This window comes from Anthonomus grandis, chromosome 13, assembly GCF_022605725.1.
Source record: "Anthonomus grandis grandis chromosome 13, icAntGran1.3, whole genome shotgun sequence".
Lineage (NCBI taxonomy): Eukaryota > Metazoa > Arthropoda > Insecta > Coleoptera > Curculionidae > Anthonomus > Anthonomus grandis.
Window position 1 is genome coordinate 22,009,792 of NC_065558.1, and position 27,977 is coordinate 22,037,768.

General features: G+C 33.3%; 1 protein-coding gene across 2 annotated transcripts in view; it reads left to right on the forward strand.

Annotated features, from left to right (window-relative positions):
• The window catches only part of LOC126744077 (diacylglycerol kinase eta), a 764,865-nt gene that overhangs the window by 287,950 nt on the left and 448,938 nt on the right, over positions 1-27,977 (forward strand). The gene's annotated exons all lie outside the window — the stretch shown is intronic.

Genomic DNA, 27,977 nt, shown 5'->3' on the forward strand with positions numbered 1-27,977 from the left:
GAAGGTAGAATTAGGTTTAGGGCTAGGTTGGTAGCGAGAGGGTTTAACCAAAGAGAAGGCATTGATTATGAAGAAACATTTTCACCTGTGGTTTGACACTCGACGCTTAGGCTTTTGTTTACTTTAGCTGCAAAACTTAATTTGATTGTTTACTACTTACGTAATACATAATGTGTACCACGACGTAACTACTACTGCTTTCTTGAATGGTGACTTGAAGAAGTTAGTTTTTATGACTCAACGTGACGAATTTGTGGCAGATATTCGTAAAAATAAAGTTTGTAAATTGAAGCGTGCAATTTATGGTTTAAAACAATCCTCCAGGGCATGAAACAAGAAAGCAGATGATTTTTTGATAAGTTTGGGATATCAGAAATCAAAATATGAGCCTTGTGTTTATAAATTTACGACATTATTTGTCGATGATTTTTTATTTTTCTGGGAATAAAACTGAAAGTAAATTGGTAAAAAAGGAAATAGGTGCTAAGTTCAAAGTGAAGGACTTGAGGGAAGTGAAACAGTGTTTGGGAAGTTGTCAGGGATAAGGAAAATAAAACTATTAGGTTAAGTCAAAAGGGTTACATTGAGGAGTTATTAAACACATTTAAAATGTCTGAATGTAATATTGCAAGTACTCCTATTAAGCCAAACCTAAAAGTAGAATTTAAAAGCGAATGTACTGATAATAGCTCTAAGATATTGCCTTATCAACATTTGTTAGGTAGCTTGATGTATGTAGCTGAAATATATTGGAAATATGTAAAACGAATCTTAAGGTATTTAAAGGGGACCAAAGATTTTTGTTTAGTTTTTAAAGGGGATAATAAGGGCTAAGAAGGATATGTAGATGCTGATTGGACTAAGAATGTTAAGGACAGGAAGTCTTATACGGGGTTTGTTCTCAAATTGTCTATGGGGGCAATTTCATGGTAAAGCAAGAAGCAGCCTACAGTTGTACTTTCCAGCACTGAGGCTGAATACATGGGTCTATCAGAGGCTTCCAAAGAGGCCATTTACTTAAAAAAATTGATAAAGGAATTAACTGGGGTTTTTGAATGTGTTACTTTATATAATGATAGTCAAAGTGCGCAGAAACTTGTAAATAATACAATGTTTCATCGTAGGTCGAAACACATTGACATCAGGCATTATTTCATAAGAACAGTAATAATATGATTGCCGATGTTTTGACTAAAGGATTATGTAATGTAAAGCATATTAAACTTTTTAATGGTTTGAGGATTAAAGTATAAACGTAGAAATGTATTGACACGTATTTTGATATGTCAATAAGTGGGGGTGTTGTAATAATATGTTATGGGTATTGAAATATCGCAACACTGTATAACCCCTTTATGCTAGGGTTGAGCAAAATTTCACTACCTGTGAATTATTCACTGTGAATAAAAAATCATATTCACGACTTGATGACAACTTAAATATAAACTGTGAAAAGTCAAAATGTGAATGAGAACGGCGCGTTCACATTAAGACAAACGAATACGCATCAAAATTAACCGAAAGGAGTCAGAACCTATTCCACATTCAATCGTATTCGTCCGCGCCCGATCTCGCATCAGCGATTGGCCGTCGTTAAACAGACTATCCAATTCCCATCGTCTATCCGTCTTTCTCCACAAAACGAGAGAGACGTATAGGCGCTAGATTTATGTCAATTGGAGACATCGTTTTGGTCGTAGCTTATAGCAGGAATTTTGGTGGGAATAGGATGTTAACTTATGATTCGATTCATATTGATAGCCATTTAGTGCCTATGTATCTGTGTATATTTTAAATTCTTACATTAATATATTTTAATCGGTTTCATTATCTGTATCTTTTTTATTAACAGTTTGATAGTAAATACAAAGTGAATAGCAAAATTGTGAACGAGGCTTTTTCACATAAACAATAAATTATTTGTGGTAACTAGTTACCCAAGTAGGTAAGCTTGCTTCTTTGATCAAATGGATTTTTTCATATCAATAATTCAGTTTTAGCTTGTGAGAGACTGAATATTAGTTTTATAATTTAAATATGCCATTACCTGCAAAACGAAGAAAAATTAGTTAGTTATGGAACTTTTTTACTCAATTAGACGAATGTTATGCAAAATGTAATTTGTGTAGTGCAAAATTATCCTACAAGACTAATACATCAAATTTAAAAAAACACATGGAAATCAAGCATCACATAGTCTCCTTAGATTTTACAAACGTAGAGTGTTCATCGGAGAAAATAAGGTAGGAAAATTATGTAATATTTTTTGTGCAATTTTCCACTTTTATTCTAGGTTTTTGGAGGTGATGATCCTACTTATTAAATTAAATTTATTCTTTATAAGGTAGAGAATATTTCAGAAATGGACGCTCATAAATGTCTTTGATGCATTTTATTTATTATCATTTTCGTTTATACGTGATGTTATTTATCACTATTTAAATTTTGTATAGAACTCCCAATTGTCGCAGTTGACTACTGGTGAAAGTGTTGGTGAAAGTATTTCCAAAGCTGCGAGAAATCCAAAAAGCACAGATGAAAGCAGTGACCAACCAGAGGTTCCTAGTTCATTAAAGCCATTGCATTCTAATTCGGACCGTATTATAGGACCCCGTCAAACTGCTATCTTTGCATACATTCCTAAAAGAGTAACACCAAAATGCAAACAAAATATAGATGATATGCTGCTGGCTCTTTTTACATAGAGTTTTCAACTATTAAGAATTGTAGAGGAACCTACCTTCCGTGAATTTGTAGCAGCTTTAAATCGGTCTTATGAATTACCATCAAGACACACAATATCAAGAACACTCATACTTGCAATGTTTAAACGAAACTCGTCTTCTTTTGAGGAGTTCTAAAAAACTGTGTTACTACAGACTGTTGGACGTCGATAAATATGGAGAGTTTTATGGCTACCACAGTGCATTTTCTGAACGAGAATTTTGTACCAATCTCGCTTCTTTTAGAGTGCTCAAATTTATCGGTTCAACGTACTTCTATAAATCTTGCTGCTGAATTAAAAAGGGTGCTTAAAGAATGGAACGTAGAAAATAAAATTCTGATAGTCGTTTCTAATAATGCAGCCAATATTAAAGCTGCAATTCAGAACGAATTAGGTTGGAAACATTTTAGTTGTTTTGTCCATACCCTAAACCTTGTCGTGAATGATGGCTTAAAACAAGAAAAAATAACTGTAATAATTACCAAGGTAAAGGGTATCGTAGGGCATTTTAAAAGGAGTCATACGGCTACATCTAACTTACTAGCATACCAGAAATCGCAGGGAAGTGGAAATCCATTAAAATTATTACAGGACGTGTCCACGCGGTGGAAGTCCACATTTTTTATGTTGGTTAGATTTTTATTACTAGAAGAGGCAGTAGAAACCACAATGGCTCTAACTAACATGGATGCGGCCAATCATTTAACAACACATGAATGGGATATTTTGTGGCAACTTTGTCAAATTTTAAAACCGTTTGAAAAAGTGACGCGAACAGTGTCTATACTCTATTTCAGAAGTGTATAGAGCAATAAACTGGGGAATTCCGTTCTGTTTGACTACATTTCGTGGTAGTTCATAGGCGCAGGTACTTATAATATTTATGAATTTAATTTTCACGGATTAAATGCCTTTATTTTGAAAGAGATTAAATACTAAATAGATACTTTTAATCCTTTTGTATAGGTACCTATCTTTCAACGCTTTGTAACATGCAAAAATGGGGTCAGGTAATATATACAGACTATAAATACTTTTAAATCATATTTTAAACGTTAGTAGTCACTGCTACGCTGTAGTGTAATCACAATATTATTATCCCAATATTTAAAAAATGGAGGTATTCAGTCCAACGAAAAGATGTACTAAAAATTCTCCACTATCGCTGAGTGAAAAAGTTATTATTTTAAATGTACATAATTGCATAAAACACGATTACCCTAGTTTTACTGTGCAAGAAATTGTTGAAAAATGTTCTCGAATGAGTGGAATTGGAAAGTCCGCCATTTTCAAATTGTTGCGGGAAAGAAAAGTAGCAGGTCAAGTGGAATCTCCCAAGCAAAAGCCGGGACGACCTACAAAAGTCCTTGATGAAAATGCTAAATGTATAATTCGAAGAAAAGTTCATTTTTTTTATTTTAAAGAGGAAATACCCACCCTAGACAAAATTTTAATGGAGCTTGGCCGAGATGACAGTATTCCGTTGATAAGTAGAAAACTTTTATGGAAAACTTTAAAAAATATGGATTTTGCCTGGGAAAAGCATAACCGCAAAGCACTTTTACTGGAGAGCGACGAAATTGTTTGTTGGAGACGACAATACTTGAGAAGTATCAAGCAGTACCGCAGGGAGCAAAAGAAAGTGTTTTATCTTGATGAGACGTGGATTAACGAAGGTTATATAGTCCAAAAAATGTGGCAAGACAAAAATATAACCAGTGCTCGCCAAGCTTTTATAGAAGGCCTGTCTACGGGTATTAAAGTACCTTCGGGAAAAGGAAAAAGACTTATAATCACACATATTGGAAGCGAAGAGGGATTTTTAAAAGAAGGTCTGCTAACCTTTGAGTCGACTCGCACTGGAGATTACCATAAAGACATGAACTCAGACGTTTTCGAGGACTATTTTGGTTAAATGATAAAATTTCTTCCGGCTAAATCGGTGGTGGTTATGGATAACGCAAGCTATCATTCACGGCGAATAGAGAAGACGCCAACTTCAAGTTGGAGAAAGCAAGAAATTATCGATTGGCTGACTGCAAAAGGTATTGCGTTTGAAGCAAATTTGATAAAAAAAGAACTGCTGGCAATAACAAACTTACACAAAACTCGTTTCATGAAATACGCCGTGGAAGATATAGCCGAAAAATCTAATATAACTGTACTGCGCTTACCGCCATATCATTGCGAACTAAATCCTATAGAACTGATATGGGCGCAGGTAAAAGGATTTGTAGCAAGACAAAACACGACTTTTAAAATGAAAGATGTTAAGCTACTGTTTGATCAAGCCATTACGGAAGCGACACCAGAGAATTGGCGAAAAGCAGTCCAGCATGTAATTAAGCAAGAGGACAAAATGTGGGATCTTCACAACCTCATCGATCAGACAGTCGATCCTTTAATTATAATGTCAAAAGGTGATGACAGTTCGTCAGATGACGAAGAAGACTACAATCTATTATAATTTAAAATTGTTATACACTGTTCAAAAAGTGCCAGATCCAAAAGTGACATTTTCAACTGTTTTACTCTACATATTATGTTCAATAAATTGGTGAAAAAAATATATTATTCCATTTAAACAAAAGTAACTTTCTAAAATAAAATAGCATTTAAGTACATTAATTATAAGGTAAAAAACAAGTCCCAGTTGCACGCCTTTGGCGAACCGTTTTCAATGTTTATCAGTGGGTAACAATGGGCAAAACTCATAAATTGACCCAAAACCGGGTGGCACTACCTGCAATCAACGAAAAGAAAGAATTTTACATTGAAACTAATACCCAACTAAGGTAGTGGCATAAAATATTGGTGGATCACCAGGTACCACTTTTGCATACCTAATGAGGTTTTATTGCTCTACACACTTCTGAAATAGAGTATAGTAAAAAATATTTAACCGCATGGATTAATTTCAATTTATAATAATTTCGCAAAGCAACAGTTTCTAGAATGTATACAAAATATTGTAAAACAAATTAATAAATCACCTGATGAGAGGTTTGGAAAGTTAGAAAACAGCAATACTCTATCTATAGCGTTATTTCTTGATCCACGGTTTAAACAAATTGCCTTTAAGGATAAAAATAATACTGATATTGCAAGAAAAAATGTTATAAGCCTAGTTGCAGAAAAGTTTTCAGTTCAACAATGCATCGACAAAGATAAAGAAAGAAACGGGACATCTAAAATACCTTCTGATCCTATGGATAGAGATGACGAAATATGGGCCGAATTTGATGAAATTGCTGCAAAAGACCAACCAATAATAGGTACATCCACTAGGAAAGCAATCATTGGTATTCAGAGATTTTTAGACTATGAAAGACCACAGAGAAAAGAGGATCCATTAAAATGATGGAGAGAAAATAAGCACATGTTTCCCCATGTTGCTTTAGTTGCCCAAGAACGCCTTAGTGCCATTGCGACTTCCGTGCCCTGTGAAAGGCTTTTTTCAAAAGCTGGACTATTTGTGTCGGAGAGACGAAGTCGACTTACCAGACAAACTCAAATTTTACTTTTGAGTAGTAATACCAAATTTTTAGGATAATTACTATATATTTTATAAAAAGTTTTTAATGCTATTAATATTTTTTTATTATATAAAAGGAGAACTTATTTTAGGTTTGTTATAATTTAAAAGTCTATATTTTATTTTTTAAATTATTTTATTTTAGATTTATTAATGACTTTACGTAGCGATCTCGTGAATATAGTACAAAATATGGTCAAAAACTAAGAATGCAAAAAAAACTAAGAGATGCAAAAGAAATAATTTTTATTGTACATATATTATATTTTATATTGTCATGCTTATTTAGTTTTTTTTTACTGGATTTTTATTACGATAGGATATTTTAATTTATCCATTTCTGAGAAAGGTCGAATATTAAGATATGTTTATTTTTATCATTATTTTAAACTTTTAAGATAATTATTTCTTATTAGGACATAATGATATTAGCTTTGAAAATGTCTATGAAAATATATATTTTTTCAAATATGACAGCAATGAATCATTGTTACAAACCATGTTTCTGTCATCTGCAAATAGCGAAGAAGTAGACAAATATGATGGTAGGTCATTTATATAAATAAGGAAAAGAAGCGTACGAACTTGATAATAATTCATTGTTAACTAAAACTCATTGCTTTTTATTGGAGATACAGGGTTGATGGTAGCTTAGACGTTTACGGAGAACGAAAAATAATTTTTTTTGGAAATTTGGCATCTTGGGTTTTAGCTATAGTCCATTTCTTAATCCGTAGGAGCACACGAAAGGGTCGATAGCCATAAAACGGTCGTAAACCATTGGCGTCCCACTTTTCAAGTACATTAAGACCTGAATGTTTTCATTTGTTGGGTTTATTTAATAGTGCAAGAAATAGGCCAATTTTAGCCATAAATTCTTTGAATTACTTAAGTACCTAATGAACAAGTTCTTTTTAACCCTTATAAGTAGATTTTATCTAGGTAGGTAAATATGGAGGTATAAGTATTATAGGTACCTAAATTGTGCAATCTTAAGTTCAAACAGGTAGTTATATTTTATAGTATATAATATAGATATATCCTAAAAACCTAATTTATTTTTCAGTATTGTTGCGCATTTGTTGTAAGAATGTCAAAGTTTAGCCCCGTAGTGTGTAAAGGTGTTTAAGATTTTAAAGCAAGGACTATAGTACTAAACGCACTTGTGCATCAAATGCCTCTAAGTACTGTTAGAAATCTAGTTTCTACATGTGCCAATATGACAGGCATAAGTAAAGCAACAATTTACAGACTTCTTAGTGACAGAAAAAGTGAAAACCGTGAGAACTTGCCTAAGAAGAGTATAAAGAAAACTGCCTGTAGGAAGCCGATAGCAGTTGATGAGACAGCAAAGCATATCATCAGGAGGACAGTACATTCATTTTATTATAAGAATGAAATCCCAACTATCGACAAAATTTTGACACTTATAAAAGAAGACGAAAATATACCAGAAATGGGAAGAAAAAAATTATGGAAAACTTTACACGAATTACATTTTTCTTGGCAAAAGCAAAATAGAAAATCTATTTTAATAGATAAAGAGAAAATAGTCTGTTGAAGAAGAAAGTATTTAAGGCAAATTAAGGAGTATCGAAAGGAAGGAAGAAACATTTATTATTTGGATGAAACCTGGCTTAACGAAGGACACACCGGGAGCAAGTGCTGACAGGATAAAAATGTTGGAAGCTCCCGTCAGGCTTTTTTAGAAGGTTTATCGACTGGCTTTATTACTGGAAGTCTCCTTCTGGTAATGGCCACAGATTAATAATTACACATATTGGGAGCTATAAAGGATTTTTAAATGGCGGTCTGTTTGAATTCGAATCGAAGTCAACTAAGGATTACCACGAAGAAATGAACGCTGATGTTTTTGAAGATTATTTTTCCGAAATGATCAAGTCAATTCCCGAAAATTCAATTATTGTTATGGACAATGCCAGCTACCATTCAAGATTGATAGAAAAATTACCATCATCCTGCTGGCAAAACGGGGAAATAAAAAACTGGCTTACCGAAAAAGAAATACCTTTTGGAGATGACGCGGTAAAAGCAGAGCTTCTGACATTAGTTACAGAAAATAAATCAAAATATAAAAAAAACGTTGTTGACGAAATGGCAAAACAACATAATATAACTATACTTCGTTTGCAACCTTACCATTGTGAATTAAATCCTTAAGCAGTTAATTTGGGCTCAAGTAAAAGGATTTGTGGCTAGAAATAATAAAACCTTTAAATTGAAAGATGTGAGAGAACTTCTGAAAGCAGCAGTGGATAACGTTACCCAAGAAAACTGGAGCAATGCTGTGAATCATACTATAAAAGATAAAGAAAAGATCTGGACCCTCGATAATCTTCTAGAAGAAACTGTCGAACCCTTAATTATAACAGTGAGAATGTCTGATTCGGATGAAAGCGATGAGAGTAATGAAATGTGTGATTTATAAATTGATTTTTTTTGTATATTTCGTAAATATTTTTATTGTAATATATGTAAATATGGTTAATAAATTAAAAGATCCTTATATTTATTTACCTTTCTTATAAATGACAAGATATGTTTGGAGAGTCGCATTTTTCATTGGTTGGTGTTAAAAAAATGAAATTTTAGAACAATTTTTTAAACATTTAAAAAACAATCAAATTGCGGTATTAATCAAATTTTTATATTTCATTTTATTTGCCATAGGTTTATAATGAGGCTTTTCCGCTTTTAAGAAATGTTTCTTGTTAATTTAATAAATATAGGTTATACCTACCAACCATACTTTTTCTAAAAATCTTTATCTAATAGATAATAGATAAAATCCAACATTATCTATACATTTTCCATAACAGATAATTATTTAACTTAAAAATTAAAATCAGTATCCATAGTCTGGACGACACTGGCAACCCGTTTGTCATAAAAATGAACTCGAAACCATTGTTCCGAATTTTACGACCTTGTCCACTTAAAATTGGTAAAAACAGCCTGGTTTATCATTTTGTTACATGTAGAAAAATGGAAGACTTACCCTATATTTATGCTACTTCTGCATAAATAATGAGGCACTGTGCTCTCACCAAAAAGGAAATAGAGTATAATAATCTAACGACTAAAAATATTTTTAGCCATGCAGCGTTGCCGCTTATATAAAAAAGTAGTAGCAACTTTGTTATTTTAAATAGAATACCTTATATATTATTTTATTTTTTGATCCGCTATCGCTTTATGATTGTTTTTGTATAAGATGTTTCTATACCTATTTTTAGTGGTTTTCGAGAAATTAATTATTTTCTTAATTTGTTGGCCAAAACAGCTCCAAATAAATTTTTATTACTACGGCACTGGAACGCGCAGAAAATTGAAATTATGAGCATAATTTACGGAAGTATTGTATATTAGTCTTCACTATAAAAATTTGTTCTACATTATACAGGGTTAGTCAAAATTTTATCGCTAGATACAAAAATTATGAAAAATGCATTTTTTTAATGGTACACACTGTATATTATGTCATACTCTACAAGGAAATTGAAATCCCTTTCTAACAAGGTATTATATTTGATATTTAAGTAGTGCGGTTTCTGAAATAAAAAAAAATTATTATTATTATTAATAACATAACTGTCAATAGCATAGCATTGTTTGGTCATGACCTTTCATGGCCGCGTAACGCAAATATGTCAAAATATCCCGATTTTTACAGAAAATTGCTTTTTATTTAGGAAAAAAAATACAGTTACAAAGTAAATAGTTTAAAGGCGAGATTCAGCGCACAAATATTCAGATATCTAAATGCCTGTTCTTCCATCTAACCTAATTATCTATACTATACTAAGTTTCAAAATAGGAATAATATAAACGCTATAAATAAATCTGACAGCATATACGCCTACATAAGGAAAAAGAAATAATTACACCCTCACAAACAAAACACAACACAAAGCAAAATATACAGTCTGTTATATGTATGTATATCATAATACAGGGTGTCCAAGATAAGAATCCTAAGCATGGGGATCTCGGTACCTGTTGGAGATACAGCTTCGGTTAAATTAGGAAAAAGTTGTGCACTTTGAAGCGTATTTACATGCCGTTGAGAAACTTCAAAAATTTCTATGGCCTGCTGAGATATTTGGAAAAAACGGAAATTTGCCAATATCGATTTTATTTTTTCCTGGCTTTATTTTAAAAGATATCAAAAAACTATTGACACTTTCTCATTGACACTTTTGAATCCATATTATATCCAACGTTTCGTTTCCGAGAAACCACCATCAACTTTATTTTTTTATATGGCGTGAAAAGAAAGGCCACCCTGTATCTGATTCCATTTTTTATTACAAATTCAACGATGTATCACATGTCACATTTTTTTTGTTAGTTAAAAGGAAAAATACAATTTTTCTTTTTTTTTTAACATATTATTAAGTAGGCTTTGGAAACAAATGCTTTGACACTTTAACGTAAATACCTTTTACCCTGTCACATATTTTTTATTAAATATTAATTGCCGTTGTTGTTACCGTAATTGTCGAGGTGTTGTTTGTTGAGTAATTATTGTTATTATTATTTACTGTTGTCGTTATTATTGCTATATTTGCTACTACTATATTTGCTGTTATTATTATCTTCAAATATGCCTGGTGGTCATTATAGTCATGAAGAGAAGTTTGACATGCTGTCGTGCTACATTTTGTGCTACAAAAATACTGTAAATACAGCAGCAATGTATCTTAATAAATTTTCAGATAAAAAGCAACCATGTAAATCCATTTTCTTAGAGTTGGCTCGAAATTTAAAAGAATATGGTTTGTTTAAAAAGCCTGTTTTATCTCGAAAAAAGGAATCTCTTGAAGAAACTCAAAATAATGTTTTACAAGCAATTATTGAAAACCCCGAGATATCAACCAGGCAAATTGAAAAAAATGTAGGAGTGGCCAAATCTACAGCTCAGTTTATTTTACGTAAAAACAGATATCACCCCTACAAATTTAGAATTTGCCAAGGACTTAAACCTGGGGATTTTGAACGACGTCGGCATTTTTGCGAGTGGTATACACGTGCCTGTGAAGAGGATTTTAATTTTCTATCAAAAATAATATGGTGCGACGAAAGTATGGTCACTAATAATGGTATCTTTAACCTCCGCAATAGTCATTACTGGGTCCAACAAAATCCGGGTGTTAAGAAAATATCTAGACATCAACAACGTTTTGGGTTTAATATGTGGTGTGGAATTTTAGGAAGCAAAATACTAGGTCCATTTATTTACCATTATTCATTAACAGCAGAACGATATCTTAATTTATTGCAAAATGATTAAGAAGACTGCTTAGATGATTTACCTCTGGCACAAGTCAATAGCTGTTGGTTTCAACAAGACGGGGCTCCTGCACATAATTCTGGGCAACTTCGACAGTACCTTTCGCAGCGTTTTCCTGAAAGTAAATTGGAACCTCCAGTGAAGTGTCTTGGCCAGCGCGATCCCCGGACTTAACCCCTTTGGACTTCTTCCTTTGGGGATTTATTAAAAATCGAGTCTATCAACATTCTTTTGGAATTGAGCAGGAGTTACGAGAATGTGTAACGGCCGCTTTTCAAAGTATTACGCCAGAGATATTGCGTGATGTTTTAACTGCTACTGTAAGAAGATCATACTTATGTCTAGAAAATAACGGAAACCTGTTTGAACACCTGTTTTAAATTAAATTTATAAAATGCGTTAATTTATTTGCTTTTTTCGTTATTTTTAAAATGTATTCATTATTTGTTGCATATCGTTATTTTTGTCTATTACTGGTTACATTTTTTTATTTATAAGTAGTACAATGTACAATGCAAATCATTGCTTCATTTAGCTTCATCAATCTCTAAATAGATATTAAGAAAAATGTGACAGACTCGGTAACAGGTATTTACATACGTCAAAGCATTTGTTTCCAAAGCTTACTTAAAAAATATGCTAAAAAAATAGAAAATTTGCATTTTTCCTTTCAACTAACAAAAAAAATGTGACATGTGATACATCATTAAATTTAGAATAAAAAATGGAATCAGATACAGGGTGTACTTTCTTTTCGCGCCATATAAAAAAATAAAATTGATGATGGTTTCTCGAAAACGAAACGTCGGATATAAAATTTAAAAGTGCCATCACGTACTACATCAAAAGTGTCAATAGTTTTTTGATATTTTTTAAAATAAAGCCAGGAAAAAATAAAATCGATATTGGCAAATTTCCGTTTTTTCCAAATATCTCAGCAGGCCATGGAAATTTTTGAAGTTTCTCAACGGCATGTAAATACGCTTCAAAGTGCACAACTTTTTCCTGATTTAACCGAAGCTGTATCTTCAACAGGTACCGAGATCCCCATGCTTAGGATCCTTATCTTAGACACCCTGTATATAGTCTATTGCGTTAATTGTTTTTGTTATCATCATCGGAATAGAGAAAAGAAAGTAAAAAAAAACAAAACATCCACTAAGTTATGCTTTATTTATCCTGCAGTAATTTCTTTAAAATGTATTTCTTAAAAGCTAAAAATGTTTTCAGTATTAGTTTGGAAGCTATTTATAATTTTTGAAATTTGATAAGAAAATCTATTATATGTTTCGGTTGAGTGAAGCGGAGGTGTTAGCCGTCCTTTATCCGGGTATTAATATTGTAAACATCTGTGAGAAATTTTATTTTATTATATAAGTAAGGCGGAGATCTTAAATTAATTATTTTGAAAACATTGAAGATGAGTGAAAAGTCCTTTTGTCGTGCATAGTCAACCACCTGGTTTCCTTAAACTTTTTATGGGGTTGCACTTCCTTATACCATATATTAATCTAAGACATGCTTTTCGGAGTTTCTGAATTCGACTCTTTTCAGAAGTTCTCAAGCATAGACCATACACTGCACCGCAATAATTAAGTTGTGATAGGACCAACGAATCACACAGTAGAATTTTTATTTTTCTATTTATAACGTAAAGATGTGGATAAATATTTTTAAAGTTTAAAAATCCTAAATAAATTTTCAAAGGTCTAGAATGAAACTTAAGCTCTTGCAGTGCTTGACGTATTTTATAGGCTCTTTATTGATATGAATTAAGTCCCTATAATACTGTAAAAAATTCTTACGGCTACCCTTGCCCCTAAACAGCATAAATGCTGATTTCATTAAATTTAATTGTAAGCAATGATTTTTAGAAAATTTTTAAACATTATCAAGGTCATAATTAATGGCAGCCACTGCTTGGGAACTTTCACCTGCTTTAAAGCAGAGATTTATATGAGTATCATCATCATAATAGCACTGCTTAGATAATATGAATATTTTTGCCATGTTTGAAACATAAATTAAATAAAAGATTAGCCGAAGGATGGAGCCCTGGGGCACACCAGAAGTAATCTCTAAAAAACCAGAATCTACCCCATTATAAGAAATAGCTTGATGTCTATCTCTAAGATAATTAGCAATCAACGCGCATGCCTCCTGCCCTAATCCAATAAATGTCAAAATATTTAGACATTGCTGAGAGTATCAAAGGCCTTGCTATAGTCAAGCATTACCAGTAATGTTAGTTTGTTGGAATCAAATGCTGATAAAAAAATCAGTTACAGATGCCAATGCCGTACAACAGCTGTGGTTCGATCTAAACCCTGATTGTGTCACTGGTAATTGAGTTGTCTTTAACATATTTTTTGAATATATATTTATGCTGTATTTCCATTACTTTGTCTAATATTTTTGAAAGCGTTGGAAGAATACTTATTGTTCTCAGATCGCTTAATGTAAGAGGAGTTAACGTCTTGGGTAAAGGGCTAACTTTCGCTCTTTTCCACAATGAAGGAAAAACGGAATTTTCGAGACAGAAGTTAATGACATGGACAATATAAGGTAGTAGAAAAGGCAGGCATAGTCGGATGGAAAGTATATTAATTTTATCAATGCCCGTGGCAGTAGTTTTAATGTTATTAATAACCTTTACAACATCATACTCCGACACGGCCAAAAACCTAAAACTTGTTTGAAATCAATTATTTTTAACACTTTTATAATAGTTTAGATTATTTTTATTTAAATTAATTTTTGCAACAGAGTTAATAAAAAACTGATCAATTATTTCAACATTTTCAAGACTTTTTTAGGAATATTATATCTATTTTGTTTATTTTTTAGGTAAAGTAATATTACTAAGAACAAACATCTTTTGTAGCAGTTAATTGTAAGTTAAAATACGGTTTTTTTTATTACGTATTGCAAGAGTGGTCATATTTCTTAGGAGCTTATTACTATTCCAATCATTAATTATTTTTCATGTATTTTGCTAGCAAATCTATCTTTATCCTGCCGTTGATTGAATATTTGGGAAGATACGCAATCCTGTGTTAAAAAGTGTACCCGGTCGACTATCGGATTGCCGTTCAGTTTCGTGCACCGTGTGGTGCTGCCGCGAAGCGTCAAATCTAGGAACGATTTATTTTAGCTGCGTGGACATGGCTTTTGGCTTCTTTGAGTCAGGTTTTCAACGACGCTGGAATCTCCGGTTACGCGGCCGTGTTGGATATTTTTTTAAGATCCATATCTTAAAAAAATATCCGATGATGCTGCCAACTATGTTTTTATTATTTTTTTTGAACATACAACACGTGTCGTTTATGGGGTGGTCAAGTGATAAGTGATATACTTAAGGGTGGAGGCATATTGAAATTTCTTAAAAGTTTAATTTTATAAACAAATAATTACTTACCAAAATATGTTTTTGAGACAAAAATTAATACATAAATATATATAAAAAGCTATTTTTACAAAATTACCAACAAAGTTTAATACAAGTTATAATTCCAACAAACATTATGTTTCCTCCATTTTGTGTTCAAGAGGGTCAAGTTTTTAAATAAAAAGCCCGTTGCACTTAATTAACTAAAAACTAATATACAAAAAATATATGGAACAAATTTTAAGATATAAGTAGGTTTCACGTAAATATTATAAAGAATAATTGAAATAATTCATAAGACTTAATACCGATGGTAATATAACTTCTTGATCAATAATTTTTTGTAAAAAGTAACCCATTTTATCATGTGATTCAATATCTGAAAAATTGTGCAGCGTAGTGAGATCTGTAAAGTAAATGAGGATGTGGTTGTAAGTGAGGATGTTAATAGAAATAGAAAATAGGCCACATTTTAAGTTTTAAGCGACACAGGAAAATTCTCAATTACCAGTTGTTACAACTAACAACAAATACAACTAACAACAATACTTAAAACTATAAGAAGATACCTAGTAACAAAAAAAAATAAACATTTTTACAACTATGCTTAAAACTATAAAAAGATACCTAGTAACAAAAAAAAACATTTTGTTTAAAGACCCCGCATCACGGTTATAAAGGACGTCAATAGAGGTGGTATAATTAGAGGAAAGTTGAACGATATAGTGTCCTTTATAATAAAATCTAAATACTTTGTAAAATCTAAATTTGGCAAAATCATTTTATTTTTTTTCTGGCGTTATTTCAAAATATATGACAAAAGTATTTATTAAATGAATAAATTATTGTGACCACTTTTTCTCGCCTATACGATGACATCTTTAAATTTAAAATACGACGTTCTGTCTTTAAAGAGCCATCATCAACTTTGTTTTTCTTTGTCGGCGCTATATTGACCATTTGCAGTTTAACGACGCGGGAATCTTTGGGCGCCCGGCCGTTTTGTTATTTTTTTAAGACAAGGGCGATGATGATAACAGCGCTTTTATTTATTTTGTTATTGCCGATATTTAAATGCGCTGTGATTTCGCATAAATAACTAGATAAATGTGGTGGTCAAGTAATGTATTGGAAAGTGCTATCTCTTACAACTTAAATTTTATTAACAAATAATAAATTACTTACCAAAATCCTTTTTTGAGACAGAAATAAATAAATAAAAACAAAACAAAAATTCAATAAGCTTTTATTTATTAATTAGAAAATTAACAAAAATATTTAATAAAGGTGATGATATAGGTAGGTTTCACGTAAATATAAAGAGTAAATTAAATAATTAAAGATTTAATATCTATATACGGTACTATAGTTTTTTAGAGTCAATAATTTTTTGCAAAAGTAGCCCGTAATGTGATTTTTGAAAATACGGGTTTGTGAAACCAGCCAATATCTTAAAAACTGTGTAGGGTACTGAGATCTGTGAAGTACACTTTTTTTGGACAAAAATATTGAAAAATAGATACCTTTAACTGAAATTAATATAAAAATAAAATCGCAAAATTTAAAAGGTTTTGAATAAGGGTGTAACAACACTATAAAATATAGAAAATAGGCCATATTTTAATTTGCAATACAGGCAAACACTTAATTACTAATTCTTAAAACTAGAAAAAGTTAATAAGAAAAAAAAAACAAATATTTTGTTTAACAGTATGAAGGGTCTCATCTCGATTATACAGGAAGTCCAAAATAAGGATGAGCAGTAAATGGTTTAATTAGGCGAAAGTTGCGCAATATAAATGCAATTAAAAAATTTGAAAAATGCCAAATACTTCCTAATATTCAGGAAAAAGGTGAAATTTGGCAAAATGGTTTTTTATTTGTTTCTGGCGTTATTTGAAAACATAAAATAAAATCATTTATACATTGTTGTAAACACTTTCTCTCATTTACAAGTTAACATCTTTTCCTTTCGTATTTCGAAAACATCGTCGAGCCAGTTCTTGCCTCCTGACATATCTCCATAAAACTTAGGTTTATGATCAATAACAATTCCAAGAAATCTGTTAAAATTATTCACTTCCAATTCTTTGTTGTGAATCATGAACTCCTCTGAACATAAAAACTTAACAATTTAGTCTTATCTATGTTTAAAGACAACAAATTAGCATCAGACCACTGTTTAATCATTAATAAATCTTTAGAAATTGTTCTTGATAATGTGCTTTTATTATTGTCTGTCCATAAAATAGTGGTGTCATCTGCAAAAATAGTGAAGAATCCTCTTATCTGGAGAGACGCCAGGTCATTTATATACAATAGAAATAAAATAGGACCGAGAAACGAACCCTGCTTACTACACAAAGTTCAGACAAACTGCCATTTGGCCAAACAAACTTTTTTCTGTCTAACAAAACAAAATTTTAACCATTCTAGAGTAACTCCCCTAAACTCTAAAAATATTTGTATTTACATTTTTTTTTCTTTTTAAACGGATATGTTGCATTCTTTTAGCCCTAATTTGGTTTTTTAAAACATCTATTTTAAAATGTACAGCACCCAACTGTTTTTTTGTATCGGATTTTGTGGATGAGGGACTTGATATTTGACATAGTTCATTTGCCTGTCGTTCTGGGCTTATTATTTTACATAATTCTTTTTTTTCAGTTACAGGGTTTTCGGGGGTGGTACATAAATGCTTAACACTATAAATAAATGAATTTATATCTGCCTCATCATTATCATCGTCAACTGCTGGATTTCTCTTTCTGGAATAAGTTTTGATGGTGTCCGCTAAAACAAAAACATTACAAGGATAGAGTATTGCAAATAGCTTATATTTATTTGTGTACAATTGCTGTATTGTTTCCCTGTAACGTTACATTTCTGTAATTTGCTTTTTAAAACATTTACTCTAATATCTAAAATCTTTAAAAAAGTTTCAAACCAAAAAATAATTAGCGGACCCTATAAATAAAAAGTAATATCCTATAAAAAGCATCTTTATCCCGCCCAAAAATGTTTGTGATACGTCTTTAACATCTTCTAGTTAGCAAATTAAGTGGCCTGTTAAATTTAAAATATTTGTTTGCTGTAGAACTTTTTTTGAAAAGCGAAGCTTTCTTAAAATAAATAGGCATTTCCAAATTTTGCTAAAAAACAAACAAACTTTTTATCCTAAAATGAGGAGATCTATCGTCCATTTACATTTGTGCATTAAAAGAATTATACTGTCTATATGTAAGTAATATATAATAATAATTATAGTTATAATAATATTATAATACTTATTGTCGTAATAGGTAAGGTTTGTCACCAACTTGTAAAAGGGTTTGAAAATATGCAAAAGGGCAAATAGGAATATTTTCAGTAATGCGAGCACAAGAATGAGTATTAAAAGTATACCCACTCATGTACTTTTAACAACAGTTAAAAAAATCTGCCTATAAAAAATAAAGTGTCAAGTTTAAGTAATATTATAATATTCTTTACTTACCATTTTCCCAATTTATTGATAAAACTTTTGCATCTAAACTCTCAAGGCTTTGAGCGTTACATTAGGTATCAGGCAAAGAAATTGTGTTTTTAGAGGCCGGTTCTATAATTTAGAGTAAATTTATAACACTAATTTGGAAGGAAACAGTAAAATATCAAAAATAATACCTTTCCATGAAATTGGTACAGCTGATTTTAAAAGTCTCTTTCGCTTATGCAATATATATTTTGTCAAAATGTTTTTCGCAAACCACTTTGTTTTTTAATAAATTTTCATCCATAACATATGTTTCCGCATTGCCTATATTTTCTATCCACTGGCTAAGCAACACTGGTTTTAAAATTGGAAATTTGAAAAAAACTGAGAACATTGTTTTTACATTTTCTTACATTATTGCACCCACGTTACGCACACTGATTAATTTTGACAAAGGAGCCATTGTCTCACAAACTAAACACATTTACATATATCTATCTATTTGTGATTATGATATCCAAGAAAATTTTTTAACAACTACCAAATTGCAATACGGCAAACACGAACCTGTGCAAAAACTCTCCCACACGACTCAGTGATGATCGGCCGATTACTAATGAGGAGCGACGGACGAAATTATTTTCGCGCATACTGGAGAGAATCGCCATCTATTTTTCACGCATATTTGCGGTCACGCTTTAGCCCATAAGGTTGCGTATCTTCCCAAATATCCAATCAACGATCCTGCATTATAGCCTGTCTGTCAGCGTCTGTCAACCATGGAGCGTACGGCTTGGTAATGCGAAATTTTATAGGTGGTGCATGCAAATTAAGCAAGGCAACTATGTTGTCGGTTATAAAAGAAATTGTTTGATCAACATCTGTTAAATGATATAATATTGTTCCAGGGTATAGAACGAAGATCCGACTCAAACTGTCGTAGATTTATACTTTTGAAACAGCGTGATGTCTAAAAATAGGCGTATTCTTGGCTGAATAAAACACAGTTTTTATGTAAATAAGTTTATGCTAACTTGTTGGCTCATTAATAGATATTTTTAGCTCAAACGATTCCAACACACACACACACAAGAACCACCAATCTAGAAGAATTCCCCAAAAAATCAACATTAAAATATCCTGAAAACATTAAATTGCATTTAAGTTAAGAAATATAGCAAACTAGTGTTTCCGATTGCTCCAAAAGAGTAGACAAGTCTCCCAGTGGGGATCTATAGACACATACTATAATTAAATTATTACTACAAATTTTTATGCCACAAAACTTTGCAGTTTGACAGATACAGAAATCAGACAGATCCAAACTTAAAATATTACGTTCTACATTATCCGTGCTTGCCAGAAGAGCGATAAAAAGAGGCACTTAGAGAGTCTCTTTCAATATAGGTTTTATGGCATCTTAATCTAGCCAATGTTCAGATATGCAAACAAGTTTTACTTATCTAAAAATAGATTAACCTGGTCAATCTTATTGGAAAGAAATTGAATATTTAAAAATAATAAGAAGTCTATAAAAGAACAACTACCATCAGGCGTATCAACATTACAATCAGATTTACAGACAGGCACATTATCCTTAGTAAAAAAAGAATCTTGATCTAGTCAAGTTTGTAAGTCTCTCCATCTCTAGAGGGGAGAAAATTGTTTTTTCTTCGAGTGAATAAACCTACTTTGAGATAATGGATGAATTTTTCGAGCTATTTACATGAGTTCCAGTTGGCTATAATGTTGGCTCTATTGCTGGTTCGAGATTTTCTTCATATATGTTAGTCTTAAAAGATGAATAATATGTAGGGTAGCGAGACTCCATTTTTTCATAATCTACTTCCGGGAATAGAGGCTTCAAGTACTCTTTAAGCTATGAAGTTGAGGTATCCGGGTGCAACTTATTCACATGTAAAAATCCATATTTTGGAGATATTTAAAATTTAGTTTGACCCGATGAGCCAATAATCAGAGTTGTCCTGAAATTACTATACGACCAAACTTGCGATGGAAGGTATTTGTTGAAGTTTGGGCTTTATTGACAGCGCTAGATAATTGTTTTAATAAGTAATTTTATTATGACTTTTTAATTCGTCCCTGTACAATGGTTCCTTAGTACCTAAACCAGATGATTTCGCTACGCTACGCTTCTACACTTCTACAGACCCACTGCTAGTGCTTCTGCCACATTCTGCTCGCGTCGATTGTTACGAGTTTTGTTAATATCGTTTTTAAAACTTTGAATTCTTGTCGGCTTTTTAGTGAATTCAGCTCTCGTTTGCAGATTGCTATTTGTTGCTACGACCGGCGTTCGATTTGGTTGCAGATCGTTACTGTAATTTGGCCGACTTATTATAGGTGCTAGGTTTTGTTGTTTATGTAATTGTAGGTTAAATATTAGACATTTTAATGAGTCAATACGATCAGATTGCGTCCTTATTACTAATTGTTTCATTCGAATTAAGTTATCTTTTACCTCACATTACTCCTTTAGATAATGGATCTCCACGTCCAGGATTTTGTTTGTTCCAGTGTCATTGGTTTTCATGCTGCTGTTTAACGACTTATCAAGATCGACAGTTTCACCTACACAATACTATATAAACTTATGCGCCTACACGATCCACAATTAATACAATTTAAACCACTAACAGGGGTAGATTTGCATCTACGACAGGGTCGATTAGGAGGTAAATTTTGGACGTCACTCTCAGTCGGCGCCATGCCATTGATAGGATTTAGGTTGCTAATGGTGTATGCCAAATTTCAAATTTCATTTAAAAGATAAGTCGGGGGAATAGTTAATAGCCGCACTGTATACTTAATTTCAGTAATTAAACGTAATTTAATATTAAGTTTAAGCTTACTGATACACCATGATCTCAAAAATTATGGATCTAAGGAAAAACATTTATGGTAAAATACCACAATACTGAAGAAATTAAACTTAAGAAGAACCCCGACACGTCATTTACTTAGATAATAATAAATCACTTTTAAAACAAACATTCATAACAAAAAAGTTTTTTTTTTTGTTCTTAATAGTCAATTTGGAGTCATGTACTTAGTGACTTTTTAGCAGAAGTTGATCATTTGAGACCACCAGATATAAAATTGTAACTTGTAAATATTGGTTTAAATAGTACTTTGGAATTATATAATAATAATAGTACTTCTGTAAAATGCTTTCTCCTAAATTATAACGACTTAATGATATAATGCTTTAGATAAAGGTAAAAGACCCTTCTTGTGTTTCGACACAGTCGATAATGAAAATTAGATAAAAATATTGGAAAATTCAGAAATAGCAAGCGTTGCTTCAATTTTTTTTTAAGTTATCTTAGTAAGCGCTAACATTGGGTTAAGTTTGAACACAACATCAGTAGTAAGCAGGCTATCCAATATAGTGTTCCCTAGAAAACAGACCTAGGACTGCTAATATTAATCATCTATATAAACAATCTGTTTGATCTAAATTCGCTTGAGAAAATAGCATGTTTTGCAGATAATTCTGCAATAATATGTAGGGCAAAACTTGGCGTTGCAGAGTATTTGGATTCGAAAATCTAAAAAACGAGATACATTAATGTCTGTTACTCATAAATATAATACTAGACAAAGGGCCAAATATTTTCACCCAGTCTAAAGTCTATAAATTCATTACTTTTATTTAAATCACAATCGCAAGCCCAGATACTTGACTAGGACAGAAAAAAGATTTACGAAATTATAAACAAAGAATTTACTAGATAAGATATATTCTTTATTTTGAATATAGTTAATTAAAATATTGCATTTCTTAGAAAGGAAGTAAGTAACTATTAAATGAGTTATTTAAAAGTTAGATACAAGTAGATTCAAATCTTATCACAATATATTTGTTTGGGGGGCTCCTTTTGGAAAGGACAAATAATAGGTATTGAAGGACCAGCGTGAACTTCACACGCAAAAGAAAATAAGAAAAAGAAAACAATTACAAATTTACGGCGTCAATAATGACTTACCTGACACTCGATGAATTGGTATATGTAGAACTGTAAATTAGATGGTTGGCCGGCCAGTTTTCTCAACACACACGCTATTCTATGTTTCGATGCGTATCGTACGATGGTACCGATCAAAAAGCCCGTCTCTCGCGGGAGGAAGCGTGCACCTGTCCAAGCCATCATTGACGCATGCACGCGGATATGGATTGTTATTGGTCAATTAAAATAATCAATACTTCTAACAAAATTGGCGGTGCATTCAAATACCCTTTAAATTTGCCAATTCCAAACATTCCGCCCACCAAAAAATACAATTTTTTCTCTTAGGCAACTTAAAAGGTCAAGTGTGTAATCACACCTGATAAGGATTTCCATAGCAAAACTCCTCAATAAACAACAAAATAAAAATGGTTAGCTAATTCAAATTATAATTTCATCCATTGGTAGAACAACACACAACCGAGAAAATAATGAAAAAAGGAAAAAAAAAAGGAAATAATAAAATAAACAAAGAATGGTCTCAAACTTATTGAGATGGCAAAGGACAAACCTTTATTAGGGGTCGGTCCAATAGTCCTTTCATTGTACGAATTTGCACAACTCTGGGAACGTTATCGGGACTGGAGTAAATCCTTTCCAGCCTACCAATAAGCCAATTAAGAGGGGGTAGGTTATTGTCTTTGATTACGACAAGAGAGCCAACTTTTGGACAACGGTCAGGGAGAGTCCATTTATTGCGTTGTTGCAATCGATTTAGGTATTCCAAAGACCAACGTTTCCAGAAGCTTTGGTGCAATTGCTGAATCAATTGCCAACGTTTCAGTCGATGAAAAGGGATATCGATTAGTGCCTCATCAGGAGGGGCGGTAAGAGCTTCCATGGTCAGGAAATGACCAGGAGTCAGACACTCTAAATCATTGGGGTTGGAACTCATCTCACAGAGTGGTCTGGAATTCAAAATGGCTTCACATTGCGCCAAAACAGTGGACATTTCCTCAAAGGATAATACTTGTTGACCTATCACTCTCGCAAGATGCGCTTTAACCGATTTAACACCTGCCTCCCACAGGCCTCCGAAGTGTGGTGCGGAAGGCGGATTAAAGTGCCATTGAATATGCAACGTTTCCGCCGAACCCTGCAGATAGGACAAAAGCATTCGGAAAGCACCTACAGAATTGGTGCCTTGGTCACTGTACATATCAGAGCATCTGCCACGACGTGAAACAAAGCGTCTAAATGCCGCTAAAAAGCATTCAGAGGACAAATCGGACGCTACTTCTAGGTGTAGGGCTTTGGTAACCATGCACACAAACAGACATATATAGCCCTTTTGGCTTTGAACACCTCTACGCCTAGACATGGTAAGTGGTATGGGGCCCATATAATCCACTCCACACTGTGAAAATGGTTTAACTTGGGAAATACGAACTTTGGGTATATCACTCATGAAGGGGGAAAACGGAATTGGTTTCACTCTATGACATCTAAAACATTGGGATAGGACAGAATTTACGGCTCTACCAATAGATAAGATCCAAAATTGCTGTCTTAAAAGATATTGTAAAAGACGTGGACCAGGATGGCCATGATCTTTATGAAACATTTCAATAATTAACGAGGTCAATCGATGATCTCTGGGAAGAAGCATGGGATGCTTGGCATCAAATGGTAAATCAGAATGGCGCAGACGTCCGCCCACCCTGACGACTCCATGGGAGTCCAAAAACGGGGCAAGTTTTCTAAAGGGTTTAGGGGTAGCTAAATTGGTTTTTAGGCATTTAATTTCCTCAACAAAGACTTTGTCTTGGACAGATTTAACAATGATACAAGTAGCTTGATATATCTCATCAGCACTTAAACTTTGGGATAAGGGAAGTGATCTTTTCTTTAGACCTTTATCCCGGAACCGTATGCAATATGCTACGATGTGTTGAACAGTTTTTAAGGAAGAAAACCGCTCAAGCAGCCTAATTACAACACATGAATTTTCTGGTATGGTTAAATTACAAGTAACTTTGCGTTCTTCTTGAAGCGCAATCGGATTATCCTTTGGATCGAACTCTAAAGGGGTTGGCCAGAGTTCGTGAGACAACTTTAACCATGGGGGGCCATTGAACCATAACGGATGGTCAAGCAATTGCTTGGGCAACAAGCTACGAGAAAGGCAATCAGCAGGGTTTCCTACACCACTGATGTGAAACCACCTATTGGGAGGAATTCTATCTTGGATCTGCTGAACACGATTGGCTACAAAAGTCTTAAGCCGGGAAGGATGACTTTTAATCCAATACAAGGCTACACTGGAGTCAGACCAAGCATAGATTCTGTCAAATTTAATGGGAGAATTGGTAATCACAAAATGCATCAAATTGGAAAGAAGCAAGGCTGCACATGTCTCCAATCGGGGAACGGATAGAACCTTTAAAGGACACACCTTACTTTTTGCGCATATGAAATTTACATGTACGTTACCTTCAGAATCAATTTGTCTCATGTATAAGACACCACCATAGGCTAACAAAGATGCATCACAATAACCATGTAATTCAGTGCAAACAGCATCAGAAATAGTTACGTGACGTGGAATCGCAAATGAGGATAATAAAGGAAGTTGGGAGACATACACTTGCCATTGGCTAACGACATCTGAAGTAGGAACTTCATCCCATCCAACGCCTTGAATCCAAAGACGCTGAATAAGGCACTTGACAACTAATACAACTGGAGCTACAAACCCTAATGGATCATAAATCTTGGCTATTTCGGACAAGATAACTCTTTTGGTGCACTCACGCGCGATTGGTTTTACTGAATAGGAAAATACATCTAACACTGGGTTCCACTGTAACCCCAGAATTTTTAAGGTACAATTGGCATTGTCATTAAAGGAGATATTGTATTGATGTGATTCAGGTACTAGGGATAACAACTCCTTACAATTAGAGGTCCACTTTCGAAGCTCAAACCCACCGCAAAAGAGTAAATCTGTTAATTGCTTCTGAAGTTCTAAGATTCCTTTAACTGAATGACCAAGACCAATTATATCATCCACGTAAGTTGACTTTAAAAGAATGTCACGAGCAAGGGGGAATTCTTTTCCATAATTCTTGGCTAATTGGTGTAAGGTTCGGATTGCCAAATATGGACTACAATTTAGACCATAAGTGACAGTACACAAGGTATATTCTTGAATAGGGTTTGAAGGATCAAACCTCCATAAAATCTTTTGGTATTTTAAATCTTGTTCATAGATGCCGATCATTCTATACATTTGGCGAATATCGGTGCTAAACACAATGGGGAAAAATCTAAAGGTTAACAAAATGGTAACAATATCGTTTTGGAGTTTTGGACCTGGCAATAAAACATCATTTAAGCTAAGGTTATTAGAGCCTTTTGAGGATCCGTCAAATACAACTCTAATTTTAGTAGTTCCATTGTCATCTTTGACAACACAATGGTGAGGAAAATAATATGAAAGATTGTCAGCGGAAGTACAGGGTATCATGTGGTTTTGATCCAAATAATCTTGCATAAAATCGTTATACAAGCTTCGAAGACTTGGATTTCTAATCAATCTGTTCTCCAACAAATTGAAACGTCTCAAGGCTTGATGTCTGGTATCACCCAAGTCAATGTCTGGTTGCTTAAAGGGAAGACGCACTACATAGCGTCCATCAGGTTTTTGAGAACAAGTGGAAACAAAGAAATCTTCACATCTCTGTTCCTCAGGACTCAAGAGAACCTTATCTGGAACATCCTCAAGCTCCCAAAATTTATGCAAATTGATATCAAGAGGACTTTCAACTGGGATGGTACTTGGCACATAGGTACACAATGACACAAATTCATTAGTAGGAGTATTATTGCCACCTATTAAAATCCATCCAAATATGGTTTTAATAGCACATGGACTACCATTGATACTTTTCCTAAAACCTGGGAGAATAATCTCAGAAAACAAAGGAATACCTAGGAGCAAATCTATACCATGGGGTACAGCAAAATTCTTGTCGGCTAATTCAAGACCTCTCAAATGTTTCCACTTGGAGGGATTAATTGGAAAGGTTGGGGTATTTTCACAAATGGAATGCACAACAATTGCTTCAAATTCCAAACATGGGCCAGTTGTGGACATAACTTTTAGCTTAACTGTACCTAATGACGAAGCTGTAGACATATTGTTTATGCCCTGAATAGGAATTTGGCTAGGTGTAATGGGTAGAGCAAGTTGCTGTACACAAGATAAGGTCACAAAATTAGCCACACTAGCACAGTCAAGCATAGCACGACAAGGAAACAAATCTTGAGAAATATTGTACACTGATATTTCAGCTGTAGCAAACAAAGTAGGTTCTTCATGGGAAAGCACACTTGTCAAGCAAGGCACTACAGAAGTGGCATTAACAGTAGGGGGTTCCTTGACTTCACTAACATTGGGAACATCATTGATAGGTTGGAAGTGCAGCAAAGTATGGTGTTTCTTGGAACAAATTTTACAAACCTTGGTTCCAAGACATCTAGGAACACTATGAGTCCTGGAGAAACAATTGAAACACATATGCTGCTGTTTAACAAAGGAATATCTTGCTGAAACCTCTGCTTCAATAAACTTGGTACACTTTACAAGGGGGTGTGAACTCAGGTTGCAGAACAAACATTTCTGCTCGGTATTGGTCATATAAGCTTTGGCTGGAACCACTCTTTAAATCTATTAGGGTCATAAGATTCCTTTTGTTTCGAATTGGATTGAGATACTACTTTGGGCTCATTAAGAAGGACACTATTTTCCAAGGCTTTACATGTTTTGTTTAAAAATATAGTTAAATCTCCATATCTGGGAATGGGTTTATCACTGCATTCAATTTCAAATCGGGTTTTTAAGGAAGGGTCAATTTTTTGCAATAGCAAATTTAATTTGGTAAAATCCCACAAATCAATTCCTTGCAAGGAATTTAAAGCCTCCATATTTTGGGAAAAGGTAGTGATAAGTCTTCTCAGATCACCGGCAGAGTGAGTTTTGGCTGGAGGTGCATTATATATAGCTAGCCAATAGTCAGTTGCTAGGGCTCTCTTATTCTCAAAACGCTCAATTAAAGCATTAAAAGCCACAGGATAATTAGCTTCAGTTAAGGCAATATTTCTAATAAGCTCAGCTGCTTCGCCTTGAACAGCCATTTGGAGATGTTGGAATCTTTGTATATCAGAAAGGGATCTTTTCTCATGGACAAGGGTTCAAAATAGATCATAAAAGGCAGGCCAGTCTCTTCTGTTCCCAGAAAAGACAGGGACTTTAATTCTAGGTAGGTCAATATCATGATCATGATCATCACTTGGCAATTCACTAAAGGAGTGATTGTTGCTTTTGCAGCCACTTTTTGGTACAACATCTACTGGAGGGAGTAACTCTCGAAGCAAGGAATGAACAACATATTTCATTTCATCAAAGGTATTTCCAAGAGAATGTTGCTCATCCTGTTTATCATCATCAGAGCAAGCCAAAATGTCTAAATGCAAAGTCTCAAAAGAAGAACAAATACTAGGAAAATCC